Here is a 23,263-nt window from a genome sequence, read left to right on the forward strand (position 1 = left end):
TAAAGGGTTTTGTGCAATAGGTTTCCCTAATGCAATGTGTCTTTGGATCTCTTAAGTGCTGCTTCCATGAGCATGGATTGCGGGTTCGAGCCAGACGAAACCCTCGACAACTTCAGCTTCTCCATTTATCATGATGTTCCCTGCTGGTCGAGCCGTAAGGATTTAAGCCTTGTTTACATTGAGTGGTAATTCATACTGAAGGCTGCAAAATCCTTGACCCGCACCAGCAAGCGCTTCAAGTCTTGCATCCTTTCAGCGAGCAGGGTTGGGTCATCTTCTAATGTCAGGTTGTTCATACGCCTTCCTCCAGTCCCGATGCCCCAAGCAGCTTCTCTGAGCTCAGCACATATTTGAACAAGTATGGTACGAGGACAAAACCCTGTGTCACACTTTTCCTGACTTTAAACCTTGTAGGATTCCCTTGTCATGTTTGCACAACTGCCTCTTGATCCATGTTCTGCAGGAGCACAAGGAAGCACCCTGGAATTGTCATTCTTCTCCAGGTTATCCATAGCTTGTTAGGATCCACATAGTCCAAGGTCTTGGCAGAATCAATAACAAACCAATAAGATCCTTTTGACATCAGCAATGATAACCCTTGTCCCAGGTCTTCTGAATCTAGTCTGAACCTCTGGTAGCTCCCTGTAACTTTATCGCTGCAACCTTTGTTGGATGATCGTCAATACAATGTTACTAGCATGCAATAGCAGTGATCTTTATCTCTAGTTTGAGTAATCTGTTGGGTCACTTTTCTTTGGAATGGGCACAAATAAGGGTCTCTTCCAGTCAGTTGGCCAAGTAGCTGTCTTCCGAATTTCCGGGCATTCATCAGTGAGTGCTTCCAGGGACTCATCAGCTTGTTGAAACATTTCACTTGGTATTCCATCACCTCCTGGAGCCTTGGTTTTGGCTAATGCTTTCAGTGCAGCTTGGACGGCTTCCTTTAGCACGCCCCCTGAATGGTGGATGGTTGACTGGTTCTTTTTGGTACAGAGACTCTGTGCATTCCTTCCATCTTCTCTTGATGCTTCCTGTATCATTCAATATTTTGCCCAGAGAATCTTTCAAATTTGTAACTTGAGGTTTGATTTACCTCCCCTTCGGTTCTTTCGGTTTAATAAATGCTGACCACGTTCTTCGCGTTTAGTTTGCTAATTCTAGGCCCTTGAACGTTTCATTGTAATATTTGGCTCTGTCCTCTCAAACTGCCCTTTGGAATTTTCTAATTAGCTCTTTGACATCACCCTGCTTTCTATTTGCTTTACCTATGCTGGGATTAAGAACAAGTTTCAGAGTCACCTCTAATAGCCACATGGGTCTTTTAAAATTTTTATTGTCTTTTTAATGACCTTTGCTTTTTCATGAATGATGGTTTTGACGCTCTCTCACAGCTCACCAGGTCTTCTGTCATCAGTGTTCAACATCAATGTCAAATGTGTTCTTGAGAGGATCTTTAAATTTGTATGGGAGAGACTCAAGGTCAGATTTTGGCTCTGGTGGACTTGTTCTAATTTTCTTTAGCTTCAACCTCTTTGAAAAAAAGAAATATATATATTTATATATATATAATTTGTTGTGGGCTCTTACTGCTCTTAAAACCAACCATATATTAATTGTATCAAGCATATTTGTATATATACCACCATCATGACCCATTGATAACTTCTAAATTATTATTATTTTCATATCTTACACTGACTACTGCCTGCCTTCCCCCATGGTTTCGGTTGTTCATGCCCCTAGAGGAGGTGGGCTGGTGGTTATGTGTCGATCATAGGGATGGGTTCCCCCTTTCTCCCCCTCCTGTACCCACCTTCCCTCCACCCTCCTGGTATCTTTTGTTGTTGAGGTATTGAAGGTTTCAATAAATATTAGAGATTATTCCCTTGTGAGCTATGACATTGTCAAGCTTTTAAAATCCAATTTTTAGATTCTACACTTGATCTTTTGAAAAGCCTTTTGATGTGCATAAGAAATGAATTTGCAGAAGGCCTTAGTCACCTAGTTTATACTATGCCATTTGTACATTTTTATTAATGTCTGATATTTTAAATTATGACCCCTACATGTGTTGCTATTTTCCTTTGATAATCTTTATAGTTTTAAGCTTTACAGGTTGGTCTTTGATTCATCTTGACTTCATTTTTGTTGATGGTGTTATTTATGTATTTATAGATTTGCAGTTTTGTTAGTACCCTTTGTTAAAAAAAATTCTCTTTTCCCAAGATAATAGATTTTGGCTCTTTGTCCAAGATTAGTGGTCCAAAGGTGGATGAATTAACTTCTGGGTTTTCAATGCAATTGCAGTGGTCTGTGTCTATTATGGTCTCCGCAGCAGACTGTTTGAGTGCCGTAACTGCTTTGAAATCGGCAAGCCTGAGCCCTTCTCCTTCGCTCTTATTCTTCAGTGGGGAGTCACTTATCCAGGTCCTCTTTTGTCGGAGCTGTCTTTCATAGCCTTAAAGAATGTTGATGGGATCTTGACTGGGATTGCATTGTGTCTGCAGATGACTTTGGGTGGGGTTTGCAATGTTAAGTCTTCTTGTCCACACACTTGGCATATGGTCTTCCCTTTATGTAGAAGTCCTTTAGCTTTATTGTAGCAGTGATTTAAAGTTTTATATATATATATATCTTTTGTATATCTAATTAGGTTTATTCTTTAAGTATTCTATATTTTTTTGTAGCTATTGTTTTCCTTGAGAGAAAGACAGGGCTTTCTCTTCCCCAAAAGAGTTACAGCCCCACAAACCCACACACGCACTTCTCCCCTGCCCCATAGAGTCACTCTGACTTGGCATTGACTTAATGGCAATGAGTGACTGTCTTACTTATTTGGAAATAATAATGCTATTATTTTCCTTGCCTCCTTTCCTGAGATATTTGCTAGTATAAAAGAACCTGGTTTTTGAATGTTGATCCTTTATCTGGTCACTTTACTGAATCTTACAATTAGTTCCTATAGTTTTCTTCCATGGTCTCTAGAATTTTCTATGTACAGGACACAGTGGTCTGTAAACAGGGATACTTTTACTTTTCGCTTAACAATTTAAATACTCTTTCTCTTCTTGCCCTGCCTTATTGCCTTAGTGAGGGCTTCCAGCAGTGTTGAAAAGGAGTGGTGCTAGAGGGACTCCTTATCAGGGTCCTCTCCACAAAGTGGGGGTGCGGCTAAGGAGGGGGTTCTTTCAGTCTCTATTTTCAATGGGAAAACCATTAGCTGCTTTCCAATAATATGCGATTTAGTATTGATTTTTTTTTCTTTTTTAACAAACAGTGCTGGAATCAAGTATATTGATAAATGTATGCTCACTTCCAACATGAGTTTCAAATTGTAGCACAGAGCCTGGAAATTCTAGACTTTTAGTAAATATGATAGAGCTGCACAATGTTTGTGGAAAATGTCCATTATCTTTCAATTCAAAACTTCTGTAAACTTTTTGAAGCCTACTCATATCTAGTGAACACATTATTTCCCCAGTATACTTACTGGAATAGAATTGATGAATTCAAGGCTATAAATGATTTTATGATATATGGTGCCAAGATGCTTCTAGAAAGGTTAAATGGATTTATATTCCTGACATCCCCGTGTACAAGGTTATATCAAAAATGTGTGGATAAATGGAATTAAAAGATAATGGAATTTTCCCCATGAACTTTAGGAAGCCCCCTCATATGAGGCTTCCCAGAAATATTAACATTACCTTTTAGACAGAAATTAATCATGTTTGAATAATCATCAAAATACCAGTGTCCGAAGACAAGGAAAACCCTGATCCAATATTCTGTCCTGGGCCCGGTGAATGTCATGTCCACCCCATGTCCAGGGCTGCTCTGGAGCCCAGGTGGCGTACTGTGATGAGTGAGTCTGCTCACCATACGGTCAGCAATTTGAAAACCACCCCCAGATCCGTCAGAGAAAGACCAGTTCCCACTGCCATAAAGACAGGCCGTTTCAGAAACCCACAAACACAGTTCCCTGCTATCGTCCTACAAGTTGGAATTCACTCCAAGGCAGTGAGCTTGGTTGGCCTTTTTTTTATAGCTGCCTTTGGACTATGGTAGAGTCCAGCCATCACACCACAAAGCCTGGTCCTTTATCAAAAATGCCTGCTAACCACTGCTCTGAATTAACATTTGCGTCTGCTGTTTCGTTCTGTTTTGTTTTTAGTGAAACTAGTGGATGCACTCAGTTGAATAAATCAGCTAACAAGCAATTATGGAACTCTGTGAGACGTGCTGCCTACTCTCAAGAAGCTGAACGCATAATTTGAAGACAAGGCAAATGATTATGCAAATACTAGAGGCAAAAGGGCATTCCACCAGTAAGAGACACGTGCTATAAGCGTAGACTGTAAATACTAAAGCATTTTGAAGAAGGGGGGCAATGTGGAGTGGCGAGTAGGGAGACTTTCCCCCGAGGTACAGAACTTGAAGCTGTCATGAATGAAAAGGGGAGTAGGGCTGAGAATGCGGAAAGAAAGGGCTCACAGCTCCAGCAGTGAGGGTGTCAGCAGAGGGAGGGGTGGCTCTGTGGGACTAGCAGGTGAGCCCAGCCCAGAAGGCAGGAAGAACCCTTCCCAAAACCAAAGGATTGTTTACAGTCGGCTATCCAACCAAAAGGCAACTCTGTTTATCCATCTCTCAGATGACCAAAAATAATCTGAACAAAGATACATATTTTCTATCGGGAGTAATGCAGAAAGAAGTTGCTAAAGGGAAGACTCGCTACCTAGAGCAAAGTTTCACTTTGCAATCTCTCTGTAGCTCACAGAAACCTAGCCTAGATCCCTCTCCCTCATCTAGCGGGTGGCTCCGTTCTCCAAAAATCTAGACACGGAGGTGAAAAGAACAATTGGACCTTGAAAGCACCGGGGAAAGCTAGTGGTAGCGCCCCAACGCAACACGCAAAAGCAGCAAAGAAGGACAGGCCACCCGAGCCGCGCCGTTTCACACTCGCCAACGCTAACCTTGTGGCGATGCCCTTTCCCCGACTCTCCCAGACACACAATGCCTGTTGATTTCTAGTCCTAGTCATCCAACCCGCATGCCTCCCACTGTAAAATTCATGTCATTTGGTCGTGGATGAGTTTTAAAATATAAAAGCCTTTCAAGGGAAAAACATGGGACCCCAAAGGGTAGAGAAGGGGGAGTGGCAGGCCTGGTGGGAAATGATCAAGGGTAAGGTTGCTTAGAGAAGAGGTATACTCTAGCCCAGGTGGCAATGAAGCATGGTAGTAGGGCAGGAGGAAGGTCAAGGGAGATGGAGGAAAGAGCTAGGAGTCAAAGGGCATTCATGGAGGTCTAGACAAAGACATGTTCATGCAAATATATATAGGAGGTTGGGGAAATAGATCTTTGTGTCTATATTTATAGGTCAAGTATTAAGGTGGCGGAAGGACCTTGGGCCTCTACTCAAACACTCCCTCTATGCATGAATACCTTCTTTTATTAAATTGGAACTCTATGATGCTCACTCTCCCGACACAACAGCTGGAGCCAACATGGGTGAACAAGTAAATGTGGTGAAGAAAGCTGATGGTGCCCGGCTATCAAAAGAGATAGTGACTGGGGTCTTAAAGGCTTGAAGATAAACAAGCGGCCATCTAGCTCAGAAGCAACAAAGTCCACATGGAAGAACACACCAGCCTGTGTGATCGAGTGGTCCCAAAGGGATCAGTTACCAGGCATCAAAGAACAAAAAATCATATCATTGACTGCACACCTCCATGATAGGATCGCTGAAGACAAATGGGTGCATAAGCAAATGTGGTGAAGAAAGCTGATGGTGCCCGGCTATCAAAAGAGATAGTGTCTGGGGTCTTAAAGGCTTGAAGGTGAACAAGCGGCCATCTCGCTCAGAAACAAATAAGCCCACATGGAAGAAGCACACCGGCCAGTGCGATCACGAGGTGCCCAAGGGACCAGATATAAGGCATCATGCAAAAAAAAAAATATATAAGTGTGTGTATGTATGTGTATTTATGTGTATATGTATATATGTATGTGTATATATATATTATATTAAATGAAGGGGGAAGTGCAGAGTGGAGACCCAAGGCCCAAGTGTCAGCCAATGGAGATCCCCTCATAGAGGGGCTTAGGAGAGGAGATGGGTTAATTAGGGTGTGAGGTAGTATCGATGAAGAACACAGCTTTCCCCCAGATCCTGGATGCTTCCTCCCCCCAACTACCATGATCCGAATTCTACCTTGCAGGGCTGGATAGGACAGAGGCTGTACACTGGTACATAGGAGGGTTGGAGATACAGGGAATCCAGGGTGGATGATACCTCCAGGACCAAGGGAGTGAGGGACGATGCTGGGAGAGTGGAGGGTGAGTGGGTTGGAAAGGGGAAACTGATTACAAGGAGCCACATGTGACCTCTTCCCTGGGAGAGGGACAGCAGAGAAGGGGGGAAGGGAAACCCCGAATAGGGCAAGATATGACAAAATAACGAGGTATAAATTACCAAGGGCATATGAGGGAGGGGGGAAAAGGGAGGGAGGGGGGGAAAAAAAGGAGGACCTGATGCAAGGGGCTTAGGTGAAGAGCAAATGCCTTGAGAGTGATTGGGACAGGGAGTGTATGGGTGTGCTTTGTACAATTGATGTATGTATATGTATGGATTGTGGTAAGAGTTGTTGGAGTCCCTAATAAAATGTAAAAGAAGAAAAAAAAAAAAAAGAAAATGATTAGGGCAAAATATGTACAGATGTGCTTTATACAATTGATGTATGTCTATGTATGGATTGTGATAAGTGTTGTATGAGCCCCTAATAAAATGTTTTAAAAAAAAAAAAAAAAAAGCAAAACAATTAAAAAAAAATAAATAAATAAAAGCCTTTTTAAAATGCACGAAGAAAGATCTCTAATAACATAACCATGATTGTTCAAATACCTTTACCACAAGGCTCGCTGCAGCGTGCTGTGGGCCAGTGGAGACGAATGCAACCTTAAATGCATGCTCTTTCCCACGGCTTTGTGTACAGGGGTGAGGGTGGCCTTTGAGGAAAATGTACAGTGTACAGAAAACTCTTTAGAGAGAAGATCCACAGCAAATTTCAAAGAAGGGAAGGTTAGGGAAATCAATGCATCAAACATTCCGCCGCAGGAATGTTGGTCCCAATATAAAATGATGTCGGTCTTATTCTCGGCACACACAGTGCAAAATTGAATCATGGCCTGAGTCTACTGGCTTTCTGTTCACACAAATCTAGCCCTGCACGGCGTGTTGAAACAGTACTCACGTAGGCTGGCACCGCCCAGCAGCATGATGGAGAATGAAGCGCGGCTTTTAGTGGAAGGAGTTAAGAGGGTGAGCATATCCTGTGGGCGCCAAAGGAGGGAGCTTCGGGGGTGGGGCGGGGGGGAGGTTCATTCGTGGAGCAATAGCACGCAGTCCTGAAACATGCTACACCAGCACACAGTCCTGAAACATGCTACACCATGGGTGAATCTCGAAAAATACCAAACAAAACACCATGTTGCGTGACATAAGCCAATCACAAGAAGACGAATGTGGTATACCTCACTTAGATGAAATAGCTGGAATAAGAATCTACCGATTAGTCCAAAGTACATTAGCAGGGTGGGGGAAATAAGAATCTTTGCGTAGGGAACCTTGGATTTTTGTTAGTGATGGTGGGATAGTGGCTGTGCTGTGGACACTGACAGTGTGACGGCTGCTTAACATGACGAACATCACCGATGGCACTGAATTGTCCCTGTTAAAAAACACTGAATTAGTCAAGGCTGCACACACACCACCCCCACCGCTGCCACACAATAAAACAAAACAAAACAAAAGCCATCAGCCTGTAGGAGGAAGACCAATTTTCTTTCTCCATTTTCTCCTAGCCTAAGCCTTCCTCTCCGTTTCCCAGGCTGGTGCTAGGGTGGGTGTCTTCCTTTCCGCATTCACCATGGTCAAGTTCAGTTGGGATCTCTACTCCCTCGAGGAGCGCGGAGGAAGAGGCTCTCCTTCATCAAGCCTCCTGGGTGGGCAGATACAGCATGTCCACAGGCAAGAGCTGTCCCTTGTGCCAGGTTATGGAAGTCAAGGCATTCTGAGCTAATGGCTCTTGAGAGTCCCGGTGGCCTACTGTTAATGATGTAATTATAAACAGTTAAAAATGCATGGCATATAGCAGAGAGAAATAGCTGGTGTTTGGGGAACCATTATGGATTATGGTTTATGAAAAATTTAAATGATGCAATATTTATATGGGCTCTGCTACACTGAGGTGGATGTGCAAGCCACACCTTGCCATGGGCAATTGTTCCTCCCCACGTGCTGGGAAAGAAGAGAGCCAGGGGAGATGCCAAGGTGACAGACAGGGCAGGACGACAAGAGTCTTGTGGACCAAGCTTGAGAACACGCTTTATGTTTCTGTGCCTGGATGATGCCCTTATCTGTAAGTGGCATTAAAATCACACAACAATATTTAAATTTTATATTCAATTGTTCCTCACATTCCTTTATGAGGATACATGAACTTTCTTTTATGGGCACCAGTGTTGTAGAAAGGAACCCCCTCCACCACCACTACCACCAAAATCACACCAAACTAAAATCACCGTAGGCCTCTAGGGGACCAACCCACTGGATTTGCAAAAATTTATTGGCAACATGTCTGTACTAACAGGTAGGCCCTCTCAGGGACTTGCCAGGCTCGGACCCGTCCAGTCCACGGACCGCATCATTAGGGGAGAGTCACCAAGGACATGGTGGAGGCGGAGGAGGAAGAAGATAGGAACCCAACAGTAAACAGTGATGACAGTACCCAAACCCAACCACCGATAGCGAATGGATGCTCAGGTAAACACTATTTAATACGAGTGTGTGTATTGATGCCAAATAGCCATTAGGATTGTTCACAAGTATTTATAAGCTTCCCCACGGGTCAGCTAGTCACATCTCATACCATATCGATAGCTACCAGGGTGGTACAGCTTCTAAAGGACAAGGGCAGTCTACGGGAAGGACAGCACCCACACAGGGCCTCCCAGTAAGAAGAAAATGGCCATCTCCTATCAGGTCCTTCCCTGCTCCCTCCCACCCTTCCCCTCCTCCTTCCGAAAATAAAAACGAAGACAATGCCATTGGCATAATTCTGACTCGTAGCAACACTGTACAGGCTTTCTGAAACTGTACATCCTGATGGGAGAAAAGAGCTTCCTCTTTCTGCCGGGTAAAGCCTGGTGGGTGTGAGCCTGGGGTGCAGTTACAGCTCCCTATCTCACCCACAGTGACAAACGAGATCCCAGGAAACGTTCACAGAATGTCAGCACTGATCTTGACCTTGGTGGCTAGAGTTTCGTGATCATCAGAAAAGAAACTCAAAATAACTCTTTGCCCTGATTTTCAGGGACATAGAGAAACAATTCTGGGACATTCCGTGGATCCTGAGTCCTGGGAGGACATTATTGGACTTGGGGTTTGAAGGTTGAATGAGAGTTTCTAAACAGAGAAAAAGAAGGCCAGCATTCCAGAAATCATGGAAGTTTGTTTTTTTTTTGGGGGGGGGGGAAGCAGGAAACAAAACAAAATGTCAGCCTGTTGGAGGAGGGAGAAGAAGAAAGAAGACCAATTGGCTTTCTCCATATTTCTCCTTCCTAGGAAAGGAACCGGGCACACGGCTGGGAAGGGTCACTAATACCATGCCAAAGACAACGAAATGTGCCCCAGTGGGGACTGCCGTCGGCATTTACTGCAAATGGCAACACTGGTGTAAAACATGTGCATGGCATGTAAGGTGACCAGATCTTAACACTGGTAAAGCGGGACACCGTTAATAAAACTCATAGCCTGCGACATAGCCACATGGCAGCCAAAAACCGCGTCCCCTAGCTTGTCGTGCATTCTTTCAAAAAAAAATGGGGAGTCTTTTAAAAACCCACGGGACGCGGGAAAAATTGTTAAAAATCAGGACTGTCCCACCAAAAGCGGGACGTCTGGTCACCTTACTTATAGGAAGACAGTTAGGGCCAGATCACCTGCTTTCAAATCTGAATTCTCTTTACTATCTGTAGGATCTTAGGCAAGTGGCTTACATACCTGTAATCCAGTGTACCTCACCTGGAAAACACAGCTAACACACCCTTGTTGGGGTTGCTTTCATTGCTTAAGTACACTGAATGTTTATTATAACTGACAGTAGAATAATGTGGAGCAGGTAATAATTTGGAACACTGTAATCATTGTAGTGGTAATGGTTTCATTAGGTTATAGAACGGGGACCAAGGGTGTCTAAATGGCATGCGACAATTCAGGCTCCCGAGCCAGGTGGGCGGTATACCTGGGTGGGCCCAAACTCGGCCAGGTGGGCTTAATTCAGCCAATGGGGTCAAGCAATACCTTCGACCATGCCTCCCAACCAAAGGTCCCATATGCCAGGACCCCAAGACCACCATGGTTTGCTGTTCCTTCCCCTTGGCCGTGCCGCGGGGCTCTCTGGCCTCAGGCTACCGCGTGCGGGTGTGCAGTCGCATGAGGTTGCCTGTGTTCAGTGACTATAAACCTTAGACTTCTTCCATCCTTTATAAAAACCCACTTGGATCACAAGCCAGGCTTCAGTGTGAATTCTTTCTCATGCGAAGCCAAGAACCGGGGTATTTCCCACCGGAGAACCTAACTGATTTGCAACATTAAAAAGGCAAACATAATCAATGTCAAAGAGTTATAAATGTCAAAATCATGACAAAAGCAAGTATTGTTATATGTGTGCATGCTACAAACATGGAAAATAGTGATTATTAAAAAGAATAAATGGCATACCTGTGTCTTCACTAGTCTCTAAAAATAATTCCCTTTCTTCACGATACCAAGCTCAGACACGTCTATGCTGTGTCTGCCGTGGAGACCTGACTCTGAAAGCTCACTTTCTCTCTGTAAATGAGACAACCATCTTCCCTCCTAGAAGATTCCTCTACCCAGAAACCCACAGCCACATCCACAGAACGCGCCAGCATTGCATACATGATATTCGTGATGAGATCATGCACTTGGCCATTTGCTTCCACATACTTTTCACCAGTATCAAAGCATTTTAAAAATGGCAAGTCCTTTTTCTCCTTCTGAAGTGAAGGGTTCACTGAATATTCACAATAAATGGACATATAATCTTAACTGACTGTAGGAATTGGTAAACTTGTTATGTCAAGGGCAACCCATTAAATATTTTAGGCCATGTGGGCCACATAAGGTCTCTGTCACATATTCTTCTCTTTTATGCACACAACGCTGACATGTAAATCAGCTATTCTTAGCTAGCTGGCCATGAAATAACAGTGTGGTGGGCGGGTTTGGCCTGTGAGCTACAGTTTGCGAACTCCTGGATTGGATAATAACACAGGATCTGACAGCAATCACAGTGATATTGGCTTCACAAGAACAGAGCATGGCAAATCATTCTGAGTAGAAGTCCCCTAAGGGGTGAACCTCTGATGAGAAGCTTCAGTGACCTGCTACTTTCAGTGGATGTCAGAGAGGACTGCAGCATTTCATGGAGAACTGCAAATCGGCCGTAGCCTAGCATAGCTTGACTTTAAATTTGGTCAGTAATCTAAAAAACATTTTTTTTAAACAGAAAGAAAAACTTTACTCTCATTGTAATTACAATGTTCTAACACTGAATCAGATACACAAATGGACACAAATACACATACAGACAAAATATAGTTCATCCGTGTTTATGTCTGGATGAAGGGATTGACTGATTTGAGAGCAGCTGAATTTCCTGTCACACTATTGAAGTTTTAAGTGGTGTCAAGAGATACCACCATTTCCTTCTGGCCAGGTCTTGGAATCAACAGAAAAGGACATGTCAAGTAAATGCAGAATCAAATCTGATCTCTGTCACTATTGGCATGTGGCTATGACCTTAGGCAAACAAGCTCACTAATTACTTCATCATGGATTCCAATACTCTGTCCAATCTCTGGACAATCACAAGTCTTCCATACAGAGGCAGGGCCCCTCCCCTGGGTAGAAGTAGTCGAGTACTATTGGTACTAAATATATACTTGATTGGATAAGCTAGAAACCAACTAGAAAGCGCACAAACTTCAAAGAAAGAGAATGATCAATACAGGCTCTCAGGATCATCTTTCAGCATTGTCTGTCCGCCGAATTGTCGCTTTGTGTAACCATCCTCACATGACAAATCGAGATCAAGGTATTTGCCCTTGAGCTGGAGAAGCTGTAGCGCCAGGTGTACTGCAGTCCTGTGGGGACATCAACCTGTTCACTGAACTCAATTCAGGCAGGTGCTGCCTCTACAATGGAAACAGTCACGGACAAGACGCATCTCGGAGCTTTCATTCCCATAGGAGCCGGGTCTGCCCGAATAAAACACACTCCCCATCCCTGGCCCATTTTCCTTCTGAAACAAAATGGGATAAAACAGTAAAGTGATGCGTACACATTTTCTGCTTAACTTTCTCCAAAATACCATGGATATCACATTTGTGTGTTGATTGTGGTAAATTTACTCACCACCAATGAAACATCATTTCAACAACTGCTATGTGTCTGATTAAGCAACGCCATGCTGACATCTTACTATCCCTTTACTCCACGGTTATCTTAAGTTCACTGTCCCCTAAGCTTTTGCTGTTGTGAAATCTGATCCCGCGCAGCTAATCTTCCTTGTCAAGATCACATGTGTCTTTTACAGATGTACGTATGTAACAGCCGAGCTTTCACGGATGTGTCAATTTGGAAGATGATTACTAAAGGAAGGTGGAGTCGATGAAGCTTTGGGGTCAAGAAGGACTTCTCCGACAATTGTAGAGGCACCACCCGTCGGCCATTGGCGCTGGCACAGCCCCCTGAATAACACAACCACCACATGCCCAGCACGAGAATGGACTTCAAAAGCCCCGGAGAGAGACTTTTGAAGAGTAAAGAGCATTAGGCGGTCGAATAGGGAGAAATGTCAGCCACTTGTTCGAACACATCATCTTGAGAGTTATTCATTCCCAAGTTTAAGTAAAAGTCTAAGTGAACAAACTGCTATTTTATCTGACGTCCAGTTCCATTTGGTTTTACTTCTGGTATCAAAAGAGGTGGCTGGAGCATTCTTTCCTACTCACTTCCATTTGCTCTTGTCAATGCATCCAGATCTAAGGCGTGAGTCCCTCTGGAGCATGCTGTAACTAAACTAACTTACGAGGGACGTTTCCAAGTGCAGTGACAAGGTAAGAGAAAGACCGGCAGGGACAGTCTAACATAACCGCCGTTTCTTCTGGTGATCAGTCATCTGGATTAAAGGCAAGCGCACTGAGAGAGTCAGGGAAGTAACCCTCTGATGGAGTGTGATGGCCTGTCGGGGTTCTTCAAGCCCGTTCAATTAACAGAAATCACCGTACGCAAACACTTCTAAGTGCATACAATGTGTTGCTTCTTCATGATCTAATCTGAATTCTAACAGGGCTCAGGCTCTGGTCTACAAACCTGGTGCTCGGCTATTTCCCCCAAACTTTTATGGCTCGGAGTGAGCGGGCCACTTTATGCTGACAGTGGGGCTTGATGTACATCTCCGCTGTTAATCGCTTTAGCAAACATTTTACAAGGAAAAGACGGCACCACTGGAAAGTGACTTCCTTATTTTCCACGTTAACAATTCTTCCAGCAAACAGGAGCGTTAGAACCCAATGGCATCTCGGCGATATGTGATGTGGATGCTCAAGTACTCCTAGCCAAGTTCACTGGTCCTTCCTCCCTCCCTCTCTCCTTCTTCTCTACCTCCCTCCCTCTTTTCCTCCAGCAAATTGGTATTGAGCAGCTACTCCATCCATTCCAGGACCATCTTTGTAATAATCCCACGGACGCAGGCTGTTTCCTCACGAGCTGCCTCTCTAGTGGCATGAGGCCACTGAGTTGAACAAATGAGTGTACGCTCGGCATGCAGGGTAAGTGCTGAAAGACTTCCTGTTCCCCCTTTGCAATCTCCCTCAGACACGGCGCTGCCACCGCATCTCACCAGTAAAACCCAAGTGCATTTGTTTGTGTGGAAGTCTTCCATTTTCTTTATTTTCCCCCAATTGCACAGCTTGTTTGGCAATGCCCTGATTTGGCTCACATGTGGGAGAACAGTCAGCACTCAACTCCTAAAGCCGTGCATAGGCGGCCTTCGATGAAGAAACTTCTGATGGTTCCCAGCTGTCAAAATCTATAGAATCTGGGGTCCCATAGGCTAGAAGATACACAAGAGGCCATCTAACTGAAAAACAACAAAGCCCACATGGAAAATACACACCAGCCTGTGAGATGACAAGGCATCGAAGGGATCAGGTGTCAGGCATTAAAGAAAAAAAAATCATAGCATTGTGAATGAGGGGGAGTGCAGAGTGGGGACCCAGGACCATCTGGGGGAAATTGGACATCCCCTTGCAGAAGGGCTGTGGGGAGGTGACGAACCAGTCAGAGTGCAGTATAGCAATGAGGAAACATACAATTTCCCTCTAGTTCTTGAATGCTTCTTCCCCCCCACCCCCCGACTATCATGATCCCAATTCTACCTTACATAATCAGCTGGACTGGGAGATGTACACTGGCACGGATAGGAACTGGAAATATGGGGAATCCAGGACAGATGAGCCCCTCGGGATCAGTGGTGAGAGTGGCGATACTGGGATGGTGGAGGGAGGGTGAGGGAGAAAGGGGGAACAATGACAGGTCTACATGTAATCTCCTCCCTGGAGGACGGACAGCAGAGAACTGGGTGAGGAAGACATCGGATGGTGTAAGATAGATAAAATAATAATTATTGATAAATTATCAAGGATTCAGGGGTGGGGGGAGCAGAGAGGGAGGGGAAAATGAGGAGCTGATACCAAGGGTTCAAGTAGAAAGCAGGCATTTTGAGAATGATGATGGCAACATATGTATGAATGTGCTGGACACAAACGATGCATGTACAGATAGTAAAGAGTTGTAGGAGCCCCTAATAAAATGATTATTAAAAAAAGAGGGAGAGCTCAAAAAAATGTACACTTGGTGCTTTAGAGGTAGCACAGGGCTTCGATAGGGTCTGGGGTTCAATCCGACAGCGCCTCTTCGGTAACTGCGCAAAGGCCGTGCCAGTGCCTTTGGCTCCATGGAGCAGGAACTCAACAAACCAGCTGATCTAGACTGTCTGTCACAGCTTGGCAGAAGCCCTGTGGGCAATCTTGTGGGCTCCCAGCATTGGATCCTCATTCTACTTTGGGACCTTGCCTAAAGGATCCGCTGTCACTGGATTCAAAGCTCTGTGTCCACGCCACCCTTCCTCTTGTCAGAAAAACCGAAAGTCTCGTGAGGTTGACTTCACAGCAGTGGACTTGGATGTTTGGTTTCCTCCCTTACGACGTTGCTCTTTTCTGGACAAGCTGTCCCTCCTGTCTCGTGATTCTCCTCTGAACCTCCTTCTCACGCTTCTTCTGTGACCACCCAGAGACTGCTGCCTCTGCGCTTTACTTAGCATGTATGTGTTCTCACATTTTAACTCGTGTGGTATTGTTTATGGTAGTGGCTTCAACACTCTCAGACACAATGTTCCATTTTATAACAAATGTTACTTAAGGCCGACTTTGCTATTCTGAAATGAAATTTATAGATAATATAACTTATCTACAACATTATTTCAGGGAAAAGTCAATACGATGCCCTCACTGTAATATAACATTGAAATAAAAGAAAAGTAATTAATAATAAAATGATATTACTGAGAAAAGCTGTCATAGATACATAATGGATTAAGCAGAAGCTTGCATCTATAATTATAATGAATGATTTCAGGTTTAAAACAAGTAATTTTTTAAATGTTCTATACAAGCAGTATGCAAAAATAAATGAACTGAAGTACACGATGTCACCACAACAAATTGAGAAACTAATATTTGAATAAACAACAAAGGACTAGACTTATTGGTGTAGGATAAGAAACAGAGAAAAGCAACCTTGATTAGCCATGGGGGGAATCTGCCAAGGTACATGAAAGACTGCTGACACAGAGAAGAGAGAAAGTACAATGTTCTCACCAATGCCGTGAGTCTGACTCGCCAAAGCGTCATTGAGTTATGACATGCATCCCTCATCGGGACAGAAGGACATGTCAGCTGGTTCCAGGGCACCAGGAATAGAGAGCAGAGAAAACTGATCTCATCATCAAGTCCTGCAACCTACTTAGGTTTGCACTTGTTCTTCGATGCTTACAATGTTTCACAGAAGACAGATCCAAAAGATCACGGTAAATAAAGTATGAATGGGAAAATGAGAGAGTCATCCCAGAGGCTAGAGATGATTATATGATGATCTCTCAGGATAGAATGAAAATGTGGTGGAAAAATATAAGTAAATCTAAACACACGTGATTTTCAATGTATCCTTGCCACAAGGATTTTTTATCTAAAAGCCGTAAATTTACATACAAATAGATTATATAAATATATGCGTACATGAATATACACATGTGTACAAATATATCATGGCAGAAATATAAAATGTTCTTAACACACGTGTGAGTGTTGGGCTATAATCTGTTCTTGATGAGTAAACTACAGGTATGTCTTGGTTTGGCCCGCTTTTCTTGAGTCCCTTCCTTCAGATTGGCCACAGCAACACTGATGCTCTCTACCAATTCTAGCCATTGGCCAATGGGAAGCAAATCCCACGTGAAGAGACTTAGGGCTTCAGCTCTAGGAGAACAATTCAAATGTGCGCTAAGAGAGCTAATACTGTATAGAAGGGCCCCAGGGCTAGATGCAGCTGAATAAGAATCGCAGTCTTTGATTCTTTCTAGTTACAACACCTTAATCAATTTACTTATGAAGTCTGTCTTCACTTCCTCAACTGTACAAGAAAGATATTAATCTTCTCTCCATAGAGCTCTTGCACATAATGAATTATATGCCGCATGTAAAATGCTGAGCACAGTGTATGTGGTGACTTCAATAACTCTTAGCTATTGCTACTGTGATTACTGCCCACGTTGCTGTTTCTCAATATCCTTGATTTGCACCAATTCATGGCAACACCAGGAAGAACAGAAAAAATGCTCCTGGTGCTGGGACATCACCATGATCTGCTGAAAGAGGGCCACTGGGATCCAGAGGGTTTTCACTGGATGACCTTTGAAAGTAAATCACTAGGTTTTCTTTCTAATCTCTCTTTGGAAACACAAATAGCAATATTCAAGCTTCCACTCACAGGCGATCTTTATCCGAGGATAAAGGAAGATGGACAGAAGCCTTTGATACATGCGACGGTCTGAATTCATGTGTCTGCCGCCAAGACTAAGCAAGGAGTAATACGTGCAAAATGTGACAACCGCTGGGTGTGGGGAGCGCTGCACAATCTGAATGGACATTGGTCTTCACACCGGAGCAGTCTTGGGAGATCCCCATCTTTGGGGCTATTAAGGCGTTAGTTGTTAGACTGCACATGTTCACATATCTAGTGAGGCCCAACGGTCCAAGGGAAGGTGTCAGGCAGCGCAAGGACTTACAGGGATATCGCAGTTGGCTATGGGAGATTCAGGTACTTGCCTATTTACTAAACACCGTGGAAGTAAGCTAATAGTATAACAACTGCATGGCTACAAAGTTGGATATACCAATGTATATCTGGTCGAGGCTTTGATTAATTAGATTGATATCATGATAGAAGCATGTGTCCTAGGGGGTTCAATAGTAGGAGACAGCTGAACCAAATGGAAAAGAGCATCCTGGGCAATTATGCTGGCAAAGACTCAGGGAGGTAGAGCCCTTAGTCTCCAAAATTGTAATTTAGTGCATTTTTATCACTTTTCATTATGTTAATTTAGGAATATACTTTCCGGCCTAAAAATTACAGCATTTCCATAAAGGCTAAATCTGTTTTCCTTCCAAATTTGAGTCTACTCCTTTTTTTAAAAATCATTTTATTGGGGGCTTGTACAACTCTTATCACAATCCATCCATTATACCAAGCATATTTATACATATGTTGCCATCATCATTTTCAAAACATTTTCTTTCTACTTGAGCCCTTGATATCAGCTCCTCAAATTTTCCCTGCCTCCCCCACCCTTCCTCCCTCTTGAACCCTCGATAGTTTATAAATTATTATTTTTTCATATCTTACACTGACCAAGGCCTCCCTCTACCCACTTTTCTGTTGTCCATCCCCCTGGGAGGGGGCTATAGTTAGATCATTGTGATTGGTTCTCCCTTTCTCTCCCCACCTTCTCTTTACCCTCCTGGTAAGGCTACTCTCTGGAGGTTTATCTGTCTTGGATTCCCTTTGTTTCCAGATTGAGCCTACTTCTACAGAAGCAAATCCTGTTCTCAATTTAGCAATATGATGTGTGTTGCTCTCTCTTTCTCTACACACACACGTTTACTGTAGTTTTGTGCGTAATTATGTTTTCATGTATGTGGTAATTAGAATCCGCAAATGTTTGTTAGATTCTGCAGACTAATCTCAAGACCTGTGACTATAATGATATACTATACCCTGATGATGTTAAACTCTACGACAGAAAAGCCTTTTCAAATGTAATTAAAGTTACTAATCGGTTAACTTGAGTTCATCAAAAGGGACACATTATCCTTGTGGGACTAATGCAGTCGTACAAGACCTGCAAAAGCAGTCTTCTCTACCTAGCATTAAAAGGAGAAACCCGATTCGAAGCCATTATGGTCTTTGGAAGTGGAAGAGACCTCATGGCAAAGCATGCAGGCGACCTTGAGGAGTTGTGAGGTGCCCCGCTGAGGGCTGACAGAAAACGGAGACATCAGCTTTACAATCACAGCATCTGGACTCAACCATGAACTGGAAGGAGCCTCCAGGACCACAGCCAAATGGACATGTTGGCTTCAGCCTTGTGAGGAACTACGCAGAGTCTACCTGAGTCCTCTCAAATTTAGACTCACCAACTATAAGATCATAAATATGTGTGTGTGTGTGGTGGGGGTTAAGTCACTAAGTTGATGATCATTTGTTAAATAACAATAAAAAATTAAGACTACATGTTTAGAATATTCATTCTTCCACTTGCTTTAATGTAAGAAGAACGTGTGTTGACAAGTAGAAGCAAATTCATTAACTGTCCCATAATATTTCATAGTGCGTGTGATCAATGATTTCCGAAGGTGATTCCTATCGATTCCTCCCATCGTACACACTGCCGCTCCTCTCAAAAATTCCCCTCCTCTCCCTGAATCTGAGTTGGCCTTACCATTTGTTTTAACCAATACAAAGCTGGTCGACGTGATGTTCTATGATGTTCGAGCTCAGACCTGAAAACCTCTTGAAGCATCTGCTTTTGTTAAAATTCAAGGACCATGTAAAGGAGTAGAAAGAGAGATCCAATCAGCCCCTAACCGAGGCCTAAGCAATCCCAACAGAAGCGTCACAAACACGCAGAAGAAACACTCCGCCGAGCCCAGCCAGCACCCGGGAGAAAGATGAAGTCCTGTTGCTTACGGCGGCAAATCTCGAGGCAGTCTGCTATGAGTAACAGGTAACATTATGATCACTGTATTCTGAGCCAATAAAAATCTGAGCATTCCACTTTACCTATCAACACCCTTCACGCCCATTATTTGTTTCCAAATTATTAAACTGAACCATGTAAAATTGTCATTTCTGCAGGTCAGAGGAAGTCAAGTAGGAGGCGCTTCCAACGTCTGAGGAAATAAAAATGAAATTAGAAGATAATGTTTCCACACATATTTTGAAGCATCTTCCTATCAGCAATTTCATGAAGCTCCACCTTATAACTAAACCTTCTTGAATACCCTTCATATGCTTTACCATGCATCTGAAGTGGCACATCACTCTAGAGTTGGGCACATTTTAGATTTTAAAAGATTTTATGAAATAACTCACCAGAGTGACTGGATCAATTGATGCTCTATCACATATCATTTGATCCATATATTTTGGAAATTCTGTTATGATAAAAATGGTTATTCGGGACTCAAAATGAAACTAGCTTTATGTGATACAATCTCAAACTGAAGCATATTGGCAGACAAGATATGAAATTACTGATAATCCACAAGGTATTTTGATTTTAATTTGAAATGTTCTATTCTAGGTGATTTTTAAGAATGATAGGTGCACAAGGGGGCTAATAAAAATAAGTTTATGAAATAATTCTATTACCCCTTTCAGTCAACTTTTTGAAGTCCCTCCAAGAGTTCTCTTTGGGTTATAGTTACAATTTCTAATAGGGTGAGTTTTGTTCTGATGCTGGAAGCTACATCAACACTGTTTGAAATCCCATCAGGGTCATCTATGGAGTGCAGATTTCGCCAGAGCTTCCAGACTATGAGAAACCAGTCTACTTGCAAATTTTATCCAATGCAAACTTTATGGATCACACACAATACAGCACCATTTAATTCACTTACCTCGGACATATGATTAGGAGAGATCAATAAGTTGAAGAGGATATCAGTTGCTGAAGTACAGGGTCAACCAGGGTGTGGTTGAATGCACTGACATACTGGCTGCAACAATAGACTTGAACCTCCCAGCTATAGCAAGAATGATGCAGGACCAGGCAACATTTTGTTCTATTGCAGAGAAACATCTTATGAATCACAGCGTCTTCAATGGCAGCTAACCAGAACAACAACAAGTTCCTGGGTAACCCCGCCATTTTGGAAGTAAAATAAACTACAATAGGCGGTTGATCACCATTCGAGGTGGTCAAGGAAGTTACAGGATACGGTGACACAGGTTGAGTGCTCAGCTATTGACAGCAAAAGTGTTGCAAGAGAAAGAACTGCTTCTGTAAGGATTACGGCAAAAAGTAAAATCTCATGGAAGGCAATTCGTCCCTTCCCCGTGTGTAGGAGAAGGTAGTAGCTGAGAGCAGATGTCCTGAACCTTGAAACAAAAAGTTAGGAGCTAAAGAAGCCAGTGTCATCCCACAAGGCCAACTTCAAATTGTTATTCCAAACACTGGGCTTTGGAGTTCTGTTCTTAAGCTGTGTTACATGTGTTCTGACTATGACTTCAGGAGTTCCAGAAATGCAAGCAACCAACTACCATCATCTTCATCTCGTTACAAATGCCTCACGTCGTGTCATCAAGACTTAATTGGCTGGGGCCTTAAGATTCCAACCTATGTCAAAAGGCAGACCCCTCAAGAGCAGGAGCTTTACTTGTCTTCCACCCGTCAACGTTGATTTGATGATCAGACCTTAAGAGTAACCAGAATTCACTAAGAAGGAAAATGGGAGTAGTTTATGGGTCAGAGTAGTAGCTCTTCAGCTGTAGGGAGATAATGGCACAGAAGACACAATCAAGAGGCCCATCTCACCAAGGACCAATTGCTAGCTCACGGGAGCACAATCAACGGCGACTCCAGAGGCCCGTCCACCCAGAAGCACAGCAGAAGGCCTGGAATCCACTTCTGAAAAACCAGCCATTAAAACCTGATAACACACAATTCTGCTCTCATCCACAAGGGGATACCATTAGTCAGAGTTTCTGGCTAGCAAGGGGTAGGCATCTCACCACACAGCCACACAAGCCGGGTAGAAGCACCCTGGGCTCATCTTCTCCTGGCTGACCTGCAGCGAACTATGAAATAAAGACTACAAAATCAATATTGCCAGACATATGATAACTCACATAATTAAAATCAGGGAACTTGTCAGAGCTCATGCTTGTAAGGTAATTAATTAGTAACACATGTGTTTCCTGCATCTGAGACAACCCCGCTACATAAGAAAGGGAGTGATAAGCACATTTCTCTGGGAAAACATCCCATCTTGGCAAGTCGCCTGAAGTCACTGGCTTTATCACACTGTTCCTCCTATATCCTCTTCAAAAGTTGTGTATGTTCTAGAAAAAGCGGCACACACACACACACACACACACACACACACACACACACACCTTATTAACTGCCCGAAAGCAAACATGCAGTGGAAACCTAGCTTCTGCAATACGTTCCTTAAGCACCACAGGAAAAGCGATCCCAACGGTGGAATAAAGCACCCCTTCTGAAATGGCAACATCAATACTCAGATGGAAAGAAGACAAACTACCCATATATGTGTTTGACATCAGACCCACCGGCCTCACTATGAGACGTGACGTCCCTCACTGACCCATGGCCCTACAGGCGACCACACCAGAGACACAGTACGGAATTGTACCCAATCTGATCCCACCACACCGAGGCAAAACACTAAGGGGGTGCAAGAGACCAGCAAGGGAATGGAGCGGCGAGGTTCCCAGGGAATGCTGAAGGTGGACTTTGAGGCCAGGGTGTGGTGCCCCAACAGACTGGAAAACACTCCTAAAGGCCAACAAACGATCCTTGAACTAACTACAAGCTTTTCTTTCTTGTTGTGTTTTGTTTTTGTTTTGTTCTTTGTCAGTGATTTGTTGTTATGTTTTATATTGCTGTTTGGTTTTGCTCTGTCTTGTTTTTGTGCATGTTATTATCTCCATAGATCTGTCTAAATAAGGTAGGATGGATGAACAATCTGGAGGAGAAAACAACAGGAAAACAGTTCCGGGGGGACATGGAAAAGGGGGGGGGTGTGGGGGGAAAGGAAGGGGCGTCAACAAACCCAGGGACAAGGGAACAACAAGTGATCCATTTCGGTGGTGCCGAGGGTGTGGGAGGCCTGGTAGGGCCTGGCCAAGTTTAATGTAACCAAGAGGAATTACTGAAACCCAAATGAAGACTGAGCATAATAGTGGGACAGGAGGAAAGTCAAAGGAAATAGAGAAAAGAGCTAGGAGGCAAAGGGCATTTATAGAGTTCTAGATAAAGTCATGTATATATGCAAATATATTTATATGTGAGGATGGAGAAATAGATCTATGTGCATATATTTATAGGTTTAGTATTAAACTAGCAGAAGGACATTGGGCCTCCACTCATGTACTCCCTCAATGCAAGAACACTTTCTTCTATTAAATTGGCATTATATGATGCTCAACTTCCTGACACAACCGCCAAAGACAAAGTGGGTACATAAGCAAATGTGGTGAAGAAAACTGATAGTGCCTGGCTATCAAAAGTTATAGCATCTGGGGTCTTAAAGGCTTGAAGGTACAAAAGCGGGCATCTAGCTCAGAAGTAAGAGAACCCACATGGAAGAAGCACACCAGCCTGTGTGATCACGAGGTGCCGAAGGGATCAGTTGTCAGGCATCAAAGAACAAAAAATCATATCATTGTGTGGTCACCTCCATGATACGATCGCTGAGGACAAATGGGTGCATAAGCAAATGTGGTCAAGGAAGCTGATGGTGACCA

The 23,263-nt window shown here is 43.4% G+C and overlaps 1 protein-coding gene across 1 annotated transcript in view; it reads right to left on the reverse strand.

Moving 5' to 3' along the window:
- The window catches only part of NCKAP5 (NCK associated protein 5), a 965,306-nt gene that overhangs the window by 407,790 nt on the left and 534,253 nt on the right, over positions 1-23,263 (reverse strand). The gene's annotated exons all lie outside the window — the stretch shown is intronic.

Source organism: Tenrec ecaudatus, chromosome 13 (assembly GCF_050624435.1).
Source record: "Tenrec ecaudatus isolate mTenEca1 chromosome 13, mTenEca1.hap1, whole genome shotgun sequence".
Lineage (NCBI taxonomy): Eukaryota > Metazoa > Chordata > Mammalia > Afrosoricida > Tenrecidae > Tenrec > Tenrec ecaudatus.